Here is an 11,744-nt window from a genome sequence, read left to right as displayed (position 1 = left end):
GGACAAGAAAGTTTTATCATTTAATACACCTGCATTCTCTTACATAAGAGAAACACCTGAGCTTGGAATCCGAGCAGATACCCACCTAAATTTCTGTACTCTTTATTCCTTTTCAAGTTACTAACTTGATCGTCGGAGGCGGAGCACCACCCAACAGGTGTCTCCATTTGTTTTGCAGGTACAGCTCATCCCGGATCAGTCTTCGTGTTGTAACTCGCCCGAGGGACAAAAACACCCAAAACACAAGTACTTATGGGTAGTATTTCTTAAGTTGGTCAAGATTTGTCATGTTTGAGAATTCATTGCCATCCATATCAGTTAGTTTTGCTGCACCTCCTGACAGGATTGTTTTGACAATGTAGGGTCCAGACCAATTAGGTCTAAATTTTCCCCTTGGGTCTAAAACATTTTTCCTTAGTGCTTTTAATACCAAATCTCCTACTTTGATATTTCTTTTTTCTTGACCTTCTTATTAAAATGCCTGGCCATACGAGTCTGGTAACACTGAGTGTGATGTAGTGCTTCTAGTCGTTTTTCGTCGAGTAGAATCAATTCTTCGTATCTTGCCCTAGTCCATTCAACTTCATCAAGTTTACTCTCTAGCGCAATGCGTAGAGATGGTATTTCTAATTCCACAGGTTGTACGGCATCCATTCCATGTACCAAAGAAAATGGCGTATTTCTTGTTGATGTACGGATTGACGTGCGGTAACCCCACAATGCGAAGTGAAGCTTGTCAGACCAATCCTTATAATTTTCTGTCATTTTCTCGATGATGGTCTTTAAATTTTTATTAGCTGCCTCGACTGCTCCGTTTGCTTGAGGTCTATAAGGGGAAGAATGATGGTGTTGCGTGCCATATTTTTGTAGCAATTCTTCACATTCGACTTGAAAGTGAGTTCCATTGTCACTTATCATTTCATGTGGGACTCCATATCGACAAATAATATTTCTTTCGATAAAGAGTGCTACATGTTTTGCAGTGAGTTTAGCGTACGATTGCGCTTCGACCCACTTTGTAAAGTAATCAATTGCTACTAGAATAAATTTGTGGCCTCCTGTTCCTGGGGGAGTGATTTTGCCAATGATGTCAATTCCCCATGTAGAGAATGGTCATGGCGATGTGTAGGTGTAGAGCAAAGATGGAGGGACATGTTGAAAATTGGCGTAAATTTGGCATTTAGGGCATCTTTTTACATATTGATGGCAATCCCTATTCATTGTAGTCCAATAATATCCTTCTCGCATTATTTTCTGGACTAACATTTTGCCATTTATATGTGTCCCACAGATTCCTTTGTGGATTATTCGCATTGCTCTTTGTTCATCCTTCTTTCCTACGCATAGGAGAGCTCGACCTTTAGGTACCCTTTTATGTAACTCGTTGTCTATGAGTACATATTGAGAAGCCAAAAGTCTTAATGCTCGTTTTGCTCTTTTGTCAGCATGAGTAGGGTATCCTCCATTGGTGACATAATTGAGTATGTCCGTGTACCATGGTTCTTCTTCTTCTTCTTCTTCTTCTTCGCCTTGGACTACTTCGTCCTCTTCTATGGCCTGGATGTATGCTGGTTTGTGCCTTTTTTTGATAGTTAGAGGCATTTGCTCAATTTCCGTGGGAATCCTTACCATTGAGGCTAATCTTGCCAAGGCATCAGCAAATTGGTTTTCCTCTCTAGGTAGATATGTGTATTCTACCTTCTCTAACTGATCGGTAAGAGTTTCCAAATAGGTTTGGTAAGGAGCTAGACTTTCGCTCCTTACTTTCCACCTTTTAGATATCTGATTGATAATCAAAGAAGAGTCTCCGAATATCCTTAACTTCTTTACTCCCAATGCCAAAGCTGTTTCAAGGCCTACCACGCATGCTTCATATTCAGCAGCATTGTTGGTAACATCGAAATCAAGCTTTATGGAGATTGGAACATGCTCCTCTTTAGGTGATACTAGTAGTACTCCAACGGCACATCCCTTTTGGTTTGAGGCTCCGTCGAAATACAAGGTCCAAGTATCATCTTCACTGACCATTAGGTCTTCATCTGGAAATTCATTGTCTTGTATTGGCGTCGAGTCTTCTATTGGAAAGTTTGCTAGAAAGTCTGACACCACGGATCCTTTATTAGCTTTTTGTGGCATAAACCTTACATCGAACTGGGCTAGATTGACTATCCATCTTGAAATGCGTCCGTTGAGTGTAGATTTCTCGAATAGATACCTGAGTGGATCTAATCGGGAGACTACGAAAACAGTATGCACCAACATGTAATGTCTTAACTTAGTTGTGGCCCACACCAAGGCGAGGAAATTTTTTTCGAGCGGTGTATAGCGTGCCTTGTATTCGAGCATCTTTTTACTTGGGTAATAGATTGTGTTCTCTTTGCCTTCTACTTCTTGTGCTAGCATGGCTCTCATTGTCTCTTTGGTAACCGTCAAATATAACCTAAGAGGTATTCCGGGAAGTGCTGGCGCTAATACGGGAGGATTTGCGAGATAGGCTTTGATCTTTTCAAAGGCTTTTTGACACTCGTCATCCCATATTACAGGTACATTCTTTTTGAGCTTCTTGAAGATTGGTTCACATATTGTCGTCAGTTTTGATATGAACCTACTTATGTATTGCAACCGGCCAATAAATTCTCGAATCTGTTCCTCAGTCTTGGGCGGTGGCATTGACATGATTGCTTTGATCTTGGTTGGATCTACCTCTATTCCTCTAGAGCTTATGACGTATCCTAAGAGCTTGCCGGGGGTGACTCCAAAAGCACATTTTGATGGATTCAACCTCATATTATATTTTCTTAGCCTTTCGAAAAATTTCCTTAAGGCTACTTGATGGCCTGGACGGTCTTTTGATTTTACAATCATGTCGTCGACATATACCTCGACTTCTTTGTGCATCATGTCATGGAGTAAGGCAGTTGCTGCACGTTGGTAAGTAGCACCCGCGTTTTTCAACCCGAATGGCATTACCGTGAAGCAGTAAGTGCCCCATGGTGTTATAAAGGTTGTTTTCTCCATGTCTTCTTCTGCCATGAGAATCTGGTTGTAACCTGCGTATCCATCCATAAACGAAAGAAGCGCGTGATTTGCCATGTTATCTACCAGAATATCGATGTGTGGCAAAGGGAAGTCGTCCTTTGGACTTGCCTTATTTAGATCTCGATAGTCGACACACATCCTTACCCTTCCGTCTTTCTTCGGAACTGGGACGACTTTGGCGACCCATTCGGGGTATTTGGATACCTTGATGAAACCTGCAGTTATTTGTTTTTGAACTTCTTCTTTTATTTTAAGTGCTACGTCAGGTTTCATTCAACGTAACTTTTATTTTACAGGTTTCATTCCTGGAATTAGTGGTATAGTGTGTTGAGCTATCTCTCTATTAATGCCCGGCATATCTTCATATGACCAAGAAAATACATCGATAAATTCTTTAAGTTAATTAAATCGGTTCTTTCTTGTTTATTCAATGTTAATCCGATTTTAACCTCTCTTTTATGAGTTGAATCGTTCGAGATATCAACTGTTTCAGTTTCTTCAATTACCGGTGTTTTCTTTTCGAGTCTTTCCATTGCTTTAATAATTTCTTTGTCTTTTTCATCGTTAGCTAAGCAATGCTCGTCATCTTGGGTTAGGGAAGAACACAAGAAGTAAAGAGAATGAGAAATATTATTATACTCTGAGATCATTACATCAAAGAGTGATATGTCCTCAGGGACTTAATCACTAACTATCCTAGGAGAAGCAATAAGAGGGGGAGGTGTTACTACTAAAGACTTAGAAGATTCTAAAGGGAAAGACTCTGACTCGGACTCTGACTCAGACGACTCCTCAAACATCGGTCCTTGCCCCGTCGTGATTGATATCTTCCTTCCGCTTGGAGTAGTCACTTTGATAGTCTTGCGCCACCCTTGTAGTGATCCTTCAGCTGAAGTAATTAGCTTCGAGGGGTCGAAGCTTTCACTTTGTAGGACCGTTTGAATGAGCGAGGAGTTATCTTCTTCATAAGTTGGCTCATTCTTTTCTCGCCCAAACAGTAATCCCATGACGTTAAAGTCAAAGCATGGGGGTGATTTCTCCTTATGGACGGGAGTTGGGATTTCATCAGTGAAGTAGCAATCCAAGAAAATCTCGAATCCCGGTTGTCTTATGCCGTTTACAACAAATGGCTCGGGAAATTCATGGCATGGATAGTCCTCTCCTTATTTTATAAACTGACCATTAAGCGTAAGAGGGTACTGATCCATTGGAATTGCTTTCTTTTGAATGCGAGCGTCCCTACGTGCTTTCAACTTTTCCTGGGCTCGCTTGAGATCCTTCCGAGTCGGTTCAAAACCAAGTCCGAAAGTATCTAACTTAGGGAGGCCAGGTGACTCCATCGGTTATGTCATTCCTTTCTTCTTCCCTAGGGTCATCCCAGGGAAGTGTCCTTGTTTCTTCAGCATCGTGTTAACAATCATGTTGGAATGGGGGTCATGGCAAAGAGGGTTCCTTTCATCCTCCTGGATTAAGGAGACTTCTTCGTTAAAGCCCCATAGGTCTTCATTATCCTCGTCGTGCTCTACGTTAATGATTGGATTCTCTATGGATTTGATTCTCATAGGCGAAGCATCTATGGTGATTGGAATTCCCCCAACTATATCTTTTACTTGTTAGTGGAGGGATGAAGGGACGACCTTTAGATCATGAAGCCAAGGGCGTCCCAACAATAAGTTGAATGAAGCTTTCACTAGTGGAAAAAATCTTATTCGTAACAGGCTATTCGTAACGGGCAAAGCTTTTCCCGTTACAATTAAGATATTCGTAACGGGCAAAATAGTGTCCGTTACGAATACTTATTTATTTGTAACGGGCAAAATAATGTCCGTTACAAATAAATAAGTATTCGTAACGGACACTATTTTGCCCGTTACGGATACTATATTACACGTAACAGACATATTGTGCCCGTTACAAATGCCCAAACTTGGCCCAACGTATGAGAGGAGCCCAGTATTTGGCTTTTTAGGGTTTCACCCAAATGCCCAAACTATGCCGTCATTCGCCTCTTTCTCTCTCATCAGTCCCTCATTCCCTCTCTCTCTCCTCTCCTCTTCTCCTCCCCGTAATTCAACAATCTTGCCCATCAATCTCAGTCCCTCTCTCGTCTCATTTCAAAATCACGACCTCTCTCCTCTACTCCATCAATCGATCTTCCCCTTCCATTGGAGAAAAACAGCGAGATGGAACGACGAGAAAGAAAAATGGTTAAATTGACTGGGGTTACGCCGGATCTCCTTCAATCCGCCCTTCCACCCCTTTCGACGCCCTCCTTCACCGCTTCTCCTTAATCTCGGCCGCAATTCTCGCCGCCTCTCTTTCACTAACCCTAGTGTATATTAGTTAATTTAAACATTTGAAATCACCTGGGTTTTTTTTTTTTTTTTTATTTGATTAGTTCTTTTTTATTTAATTGATTTTGATCTATTTGTTGCTATCTCTATTTTTACTGGATTAATTAATTTAAATAGTTGAAATCAATTAGGAAATTTTAAATTGATTGATTGATAAACTGAATTTTCAGGGTTTGTGATTTTGTGTTTTGAATCCTTGTTTTTGTTGTAAAGTTTGTAAATTTTACTTGATTTGGAATTTTATGGTTTATCATGTTAGGGTAATGATATGTTTTTATATATGTAATGTTGCAAATTGATAGCTTCTGCTGGTTTGTTCTTCTAATTAGATTAAAATAAAGTAGTGGGTTTTGTTTAATTATCATAATTTATGCTATATTTGAGATTTTAGGGAGGAATTTTGCCACAGTAGTATAGCATATGTTTACTTAATACTTTTTTTCTTATAAGTCTGCTATCCTTGAGCCTAAAATATGTATACTCAACAGTGCAATCGTTAACCTATCCCACATTGGGAAATTTTTAGTAATTGATTTCATAAAAAATCGTTTTTTTTACATGTTACACTTCATTTTAGATCAAAAGATGCTTAACTTACATAAATTGGTCAATTCTGAATCTTGGACTTGTATCTATAATCTATGTCTGTCACTACTCAATAATCACCAACTTCTCGTACAGTATGAAAGATCAAAGGAGGAACCTGAGGAGAAGCATAAGATTCTTAAAGAGATAACTGAGACTATGAAGCACAAAAGCCACCTTGACAGCAGCATTGAATTGATCGGAAAACTTTTATTTAGACTAAACAAAGGTCCTTCGGTCCCACGCGCAAAGCCAAGCTGTGGAATGCCGCTTGTGGATGATTGGGATTGCTTGAAATCAATGGTAATTAATTAAATTTGTATTCTTGGTTGATTTCATAGTAACAGGACATGTAGCTAAATTTCTGTTATTTTGAACTTAATTAACTGTGAAAACTTTCATATCTTCAGGTTCGGGTGTTTGAGAAAGAATGTGGGACCTTAACTCAATACGGGATGAAACATATGCGGGCCTTTGCAACTGTGCGGGATTTTCACAGGCTATTTTATTATTGTCCTGGTGGAAATTTAGCTCTGCTTTAGTACCAGCTGGCGGTTCTGATGGCACATTAAGGATATGGGATCCTCACAGACTAGGTTTAGTGCTTGTTCAATTATTTGTGCATGAACTATACTGTGTATGTGTCCATTTTTGTCTTCTCTTCTCTTTCTCTAGTTTCAGCTTGAGATCTATTTTTGTAAGGACATTAGTTCCTGTGTATTAGTTTTCATCGCATACTACTTGGATTTCTTCTTTCAAATTGCAATGCGGTTGTAGGATAAACTCTGGTGATGTTAGGGAATAGCCTATTTGACCCAAGACACTGGCAAGAATTGGTAAAATGTTTTAGGTCAATAGCTGTAAATCTGTAATTTTTTTTGTTAAAATTGCCTAAAATTGTCTGGAAGGAATGGCTTTTACAGCATTTGGTCATATATGCTGGGAACTTAGGACTTATTATCTGAGGTCTACATTTTGCCAAAAGACATCCAACTGAATTGCACTTTTTAGTAGTTGTTGTGTGTGCGTGTGTTTGTTTTTTTTTTCTTTTTTTCCCCTTATTGTCAAAATGATGCATATAGCAAATTATGTTTCCTGTAGAATTGCTAATTTCCTACTAGTTTTGATATGTGAGCCTTTTGCGCTAGGTACCAACTTTTTGGCTGAGACGAGTGTTTATGTTTTGAATTTTATTTCTTGCAGAGGTTGTATATTGCTTGGAGCAGGCTGTGAATAGCTTCCTTGAAATGGGAAGACTTAATATAGCTGCAAGATACTGTAAGGTACAATTTATGTCTGTAAACTATATGGTTGTATATGTGTTTTTCTCTATGTGGTTGATACTTGTATGTGAGTTTATCTCTTTTTGATATCTTGGTGGTGCTTCCTTTTTATATTCTCTTTAGCAAGTATCTACGATATCATTAATTAGTTCACTTTTGAAGTTTTGATGACAGCCAGAAACTATTTTGAATCTGTACGGTATGAGTGACAAATAGCATAGGTTTCAATATATTTTTTAAATAAAACTAGGATTATTGGCAGTTACAATAACCATTATCACTCAGGATTTGATCTGTTACTTTTACCTTTATTATTTTTATTTGGTTTTTTTATGCTTTGTCCTAGATATTAGGCAGCCATTTCCTAATATCTTTCTCTGTATCATATTATGTATTATTTTCCTAATCTCATGTAATATACAGGAGAGGTTTTCTATCCAGATTGGACATCTTTCAAGTTCAAGCAAGTGACCTGTCTGGTAGTTCTTTGGAAAACAGTCCTCATAGTTTTAGAGATGATCAAACTCAGGCTAACAGCACAAATGAGGGCATTGACAGTACTCATGTACCAAATGATCCTCAGATTGAGGTTCTTGATAGTGCTCAAGTACAGAATGGGTTTGCAAATGAGATCCTAGATGATGATCAACAAAATGAGTCTGCAAATGAGATCCTTGCTGGGACTTGTGAACAAAGTGATGTTGAAGAAAATGCTGGTGTTGGTCCATCTGCTGATGTAAATCAGTCGAGAGGGCAGTGGGCACATTAATTTACAACAATTGGAAGTTCAAGCTGAAATGACGCTGGAGCTTGCATCAGATGCGGAGAATAGATCAGAGACAGTTATGAATTTTTTGAGATGTAAATTTAAAATTTGGTGTGCCATATTTTGATAATATTTGTGTGCCTTTGTGGCATGGAAATCAGTATTTGGGTTTTTGTTTGTTAATTATTATAAATGATAATTTGAGATGTCAATGGAAAAGGAAAAGGGGTATTTGTAACAAGCACCTTTTGTGCCTGTTACAAATAACCCTAATATTTTGATTTTTCAAGACATTATTCGTAACGGGCAGTCAAAGTGTCCATTACAATTAACTAGTTATTTGTAACTGGCAGTCAACATGTCCGTTACAAATACCTGGCTATTCGTAACGGGCAGTCAACTTGTCTGTTACAAATACCTGATTATTCGTAACGGACACTTAACCTGCCCGTTACAAATACTTGGCTATTCGTAACGGGCACTTAACCCGCCCGTTACAATTAACTAGTTATTCGTAACGGACAAGTGCCCGTTACGAATAATATTTCTATCCGTAACGGCGGTGTTCGTAATGCCCGCTGCCCGTTACGAAAAGCCTATTTTTGCCCGTTACGGATAGGCTTTTTTCCACTAGTGTTTGATGTCCACTACTTGGAAAGTAGATGTTCTATTGCTCCTGCTGTTACATTTAGGGTAATCTTGCCAAGAGCTTGACGACGATTGTTGTCGTAGGCCCTTATTCCTTTTGTAGACGGAGTTAAGTCTTCATCCCTTATGCCGAGAATCCTCGCGGTTCTAAATGGACAGACATTGATAGCCGATCCATTGTCTACAAGAGTCATAGGAATATTCATCCTTTTGAAAACTACCGTGAGGTTTAATGCCTTGTAATGTTTGTCACCTTCTGGGGGTAAATCTTTATCAGAAAAGGTGATCAAATTAATCGGACTAGGAAGGTCACTTGTGAGGAAGTTGGCTAGTCCCTCAGGAGTAGTGTCAAAATCTATCCCGATTTTGTCCAAGTCCTTCATTACAGCCAACCTATGTTCTCGAGATGTTGCCAGAAGTTTCCACACATTCATCTCAACTTTTGTCTTCTTAAACTGTTTAACAATGTCATTGTCTTCGATGATAGGTATGGGAACTTAGTTTATGGTGGGCATAGGTTATGTTGAAACGGGAGGTTGCATTCTCCCAGATCTTGTGAGGACATCTATCGATGAATCTTCATCAGTCCAAATGTCATCTGTGGTGTATGACACATAAGGTGAAGGTCCTACTATGTCCTTTAGATAGACATCTTCTTCATCACTGTCCCAAACTCCATTAATGGTTGTATCCTCTTCTTGTTGAACTTGGACTAGTTTCTTTTCATCAATCATTTTCTATACCAAATCCTTAAATTTGAAACAGTTTTCTATAGTGTGACCCCCTGATTGATGATAATGAGAGTAATATCTATCTGTCCTTTTTAATGACTCGAATGGTCTCAGTTCGAGAGGTTTAACCTCGCCACTCTCGGAGAGCATTTCGAACATTTGTGCATATGGGATCCCAATCGGAGTGTAGATTCTATTGCTCTTCTTGGGTTTTTCAGTGACTTGTAAGGGAAAGTGCTTTGCCTCATAAGTCGTTCTCACTAGTGTGAATTCTCTTTTAGATTCTTCTTTCGGAAGTGGAAGCTCATCATATTTCTTATGGAGTTCGTTCATAACGTTGAGAGCTTTTCGTAGTAGTTGCGATGCCTCCTTTATAGACAGTGTGAGCAGTTGTATATCATCTTTATTTGCCAGTTCTGGAAGGTTATCCTTGACATCGAAAAAGATCTCCTCTTCTTTTTCTATGGCATTGATTTCTTTGACAGGTCTAATGAGAGAGGAGGGGTCAACCTCGTTTTCCTCATCGGAGATAGCTAGGGTATGAGCGAGAGGTGCATTGTCAATACTTGGCTTCTTACTGGCAGGGGGCAACAGCAGTTTGTTATGGTCGATTAGGTCTTGGATAGCTTCCTTAAGCTTCTAACAGCTTTCAGTGAGATGGCCCCTACCTTGGTGATATTTGCAGTGTGCATTGGGATTCCAGTTAACCGACCTCTTCTCAACTGGTGGGTCCCCAAATGGTCCAATAGGAGTTATAAGACCTTTTGCATTTAATCGATCAAATGCGGTGTCATAACTCATGCCAATAGGAGTGAAGGTTCTCCTAAATGGTTTCTTCTGTCCTTAGTTGTTCATGGCAAGAACTTCTCCTAAATTAAAGGTGCTAACATTATTTGAGTGGGCGGTTTTGGAAGAAGAAGGATTGTCGTTCTTCTTTCCTTTCCAGCTACTGTTGGAGTTATTGTTGGCAGCTTTTGACTTAGCCAAGTCATCTTCAATATAGATCCCAATGTCATAAACGGCCTTGAAGGTATGGAGATTATTTTGATATTTGAGATGCTTGGAATATTTTTCTTGGAGATTCTTGATAAACAGTCTCACAGACTCTTTTTCACATGGCACCTCAATCATCTTAGCTGGGGTTTCTCTCCACTTGTTAAAGAAAGAGGTAAAGCCTTCATTCTCTTTTTGCTTGAGGATTTCAAGTTCTCTATGGTCAGTCCCGACTTGAATGTTGCACTTGTACCTATCAACGAAAGCGTTTGCTATAGACTCCCAGGTAGAGGTCTTTTCTTTCTCGAGAGAAAATAACCATTGTTGGCAAACGGTCTCGAGAGATAGTGAGAACAGAGAAGGGAAGACCTTCTTATCGATACCTTTGATACTCATTATTGTTTCAAATGCTCTGAAATGGAAGTAAGGGTTGTCAATTGCTCTGAATTTTTGGGTGTCATTGGCGTTGAACTTCTGCGGAAGAAGATCTTTGTCCACCGAGACCCCTTGTGATGTAAGCTCTTGAAACTTGTAGTCGCTAGACAACTTGCTTAAACTCTCTTGCATGAGGTCCATCTATTGCTGCTTCACGGGATCATCGATCCTAAGTGCGAGAAGCTTCAGTGTCTTAGTCACGGTAGCCAGTTGGTTCTTGAGATCATTGACTTCTTCTTGTGTTGCCATTATAGTCTTGGCTTTTCTCTTGCGAGCTATGGGTTTGTCGAAAAGTTGGACTTGTACGAAGAGGTTGTCTTTGATTAATCGTCCTTCCTTTCTTGACCACGCGCTGTAAATTAAACCATTTTGCGTTTTAATTACTTGACTCGAATCATCTTGACTTTACGGTTTATTTTAAGAAAAAAAGAAAAAAGAAAAGGGTGCATATTTTTGGAAAAATAATGTACATATTAGGGAACTAAGTATTATGATTTTTGTATTGGAGGATTAATATCCGACTTACCCCCCTATAAAAATGACGGAAAAAACGCGCACACAAGGCTCTCTTAATCATTGTCAAAGTATGTGCATTGGTGTGTGCGTTGAGTGTAAGTGACATGCTTGGACTCTTGTGTAAGACCATGGGACTTAGTGCCTAAACTCAATCATTGATTCGATTAAATATTATTGACAGCAAAAATTAACCGAATTAAATAGAAGACTAATTAATTAGACCCTAGGTGATGACTCGACCAATAATCCGAACTGTCGGCCAAGCGACAGGACTGGCGTCACACTGGAGGTTGGCGCCATACAACATAGCTGTCGTCAGGCGCTACACTCCATAATGTGGCGCTACAGCTCAGACCTTGGCGCCAATATTGGAGCTTCGGTCTGGGACTGTTTT

The sequence above is a fragment of the Chenopodium album genome, chromosome 1, assembly GCF_948465745.1.
Source record: "Chenopodium album chromosome 1, dcCheAlbu1.1, whole genome shotgun sequence".
Taxonomy (NCBI): Eukaryota; Viridiplantae; Streptophyta; class Magnoliopsida; order Caryophyllales; family Amaranthaceae; genus Chenopodium; species Chenopodium album.
Note: the sequence above shows the minus strand (reverse complement) of the source record.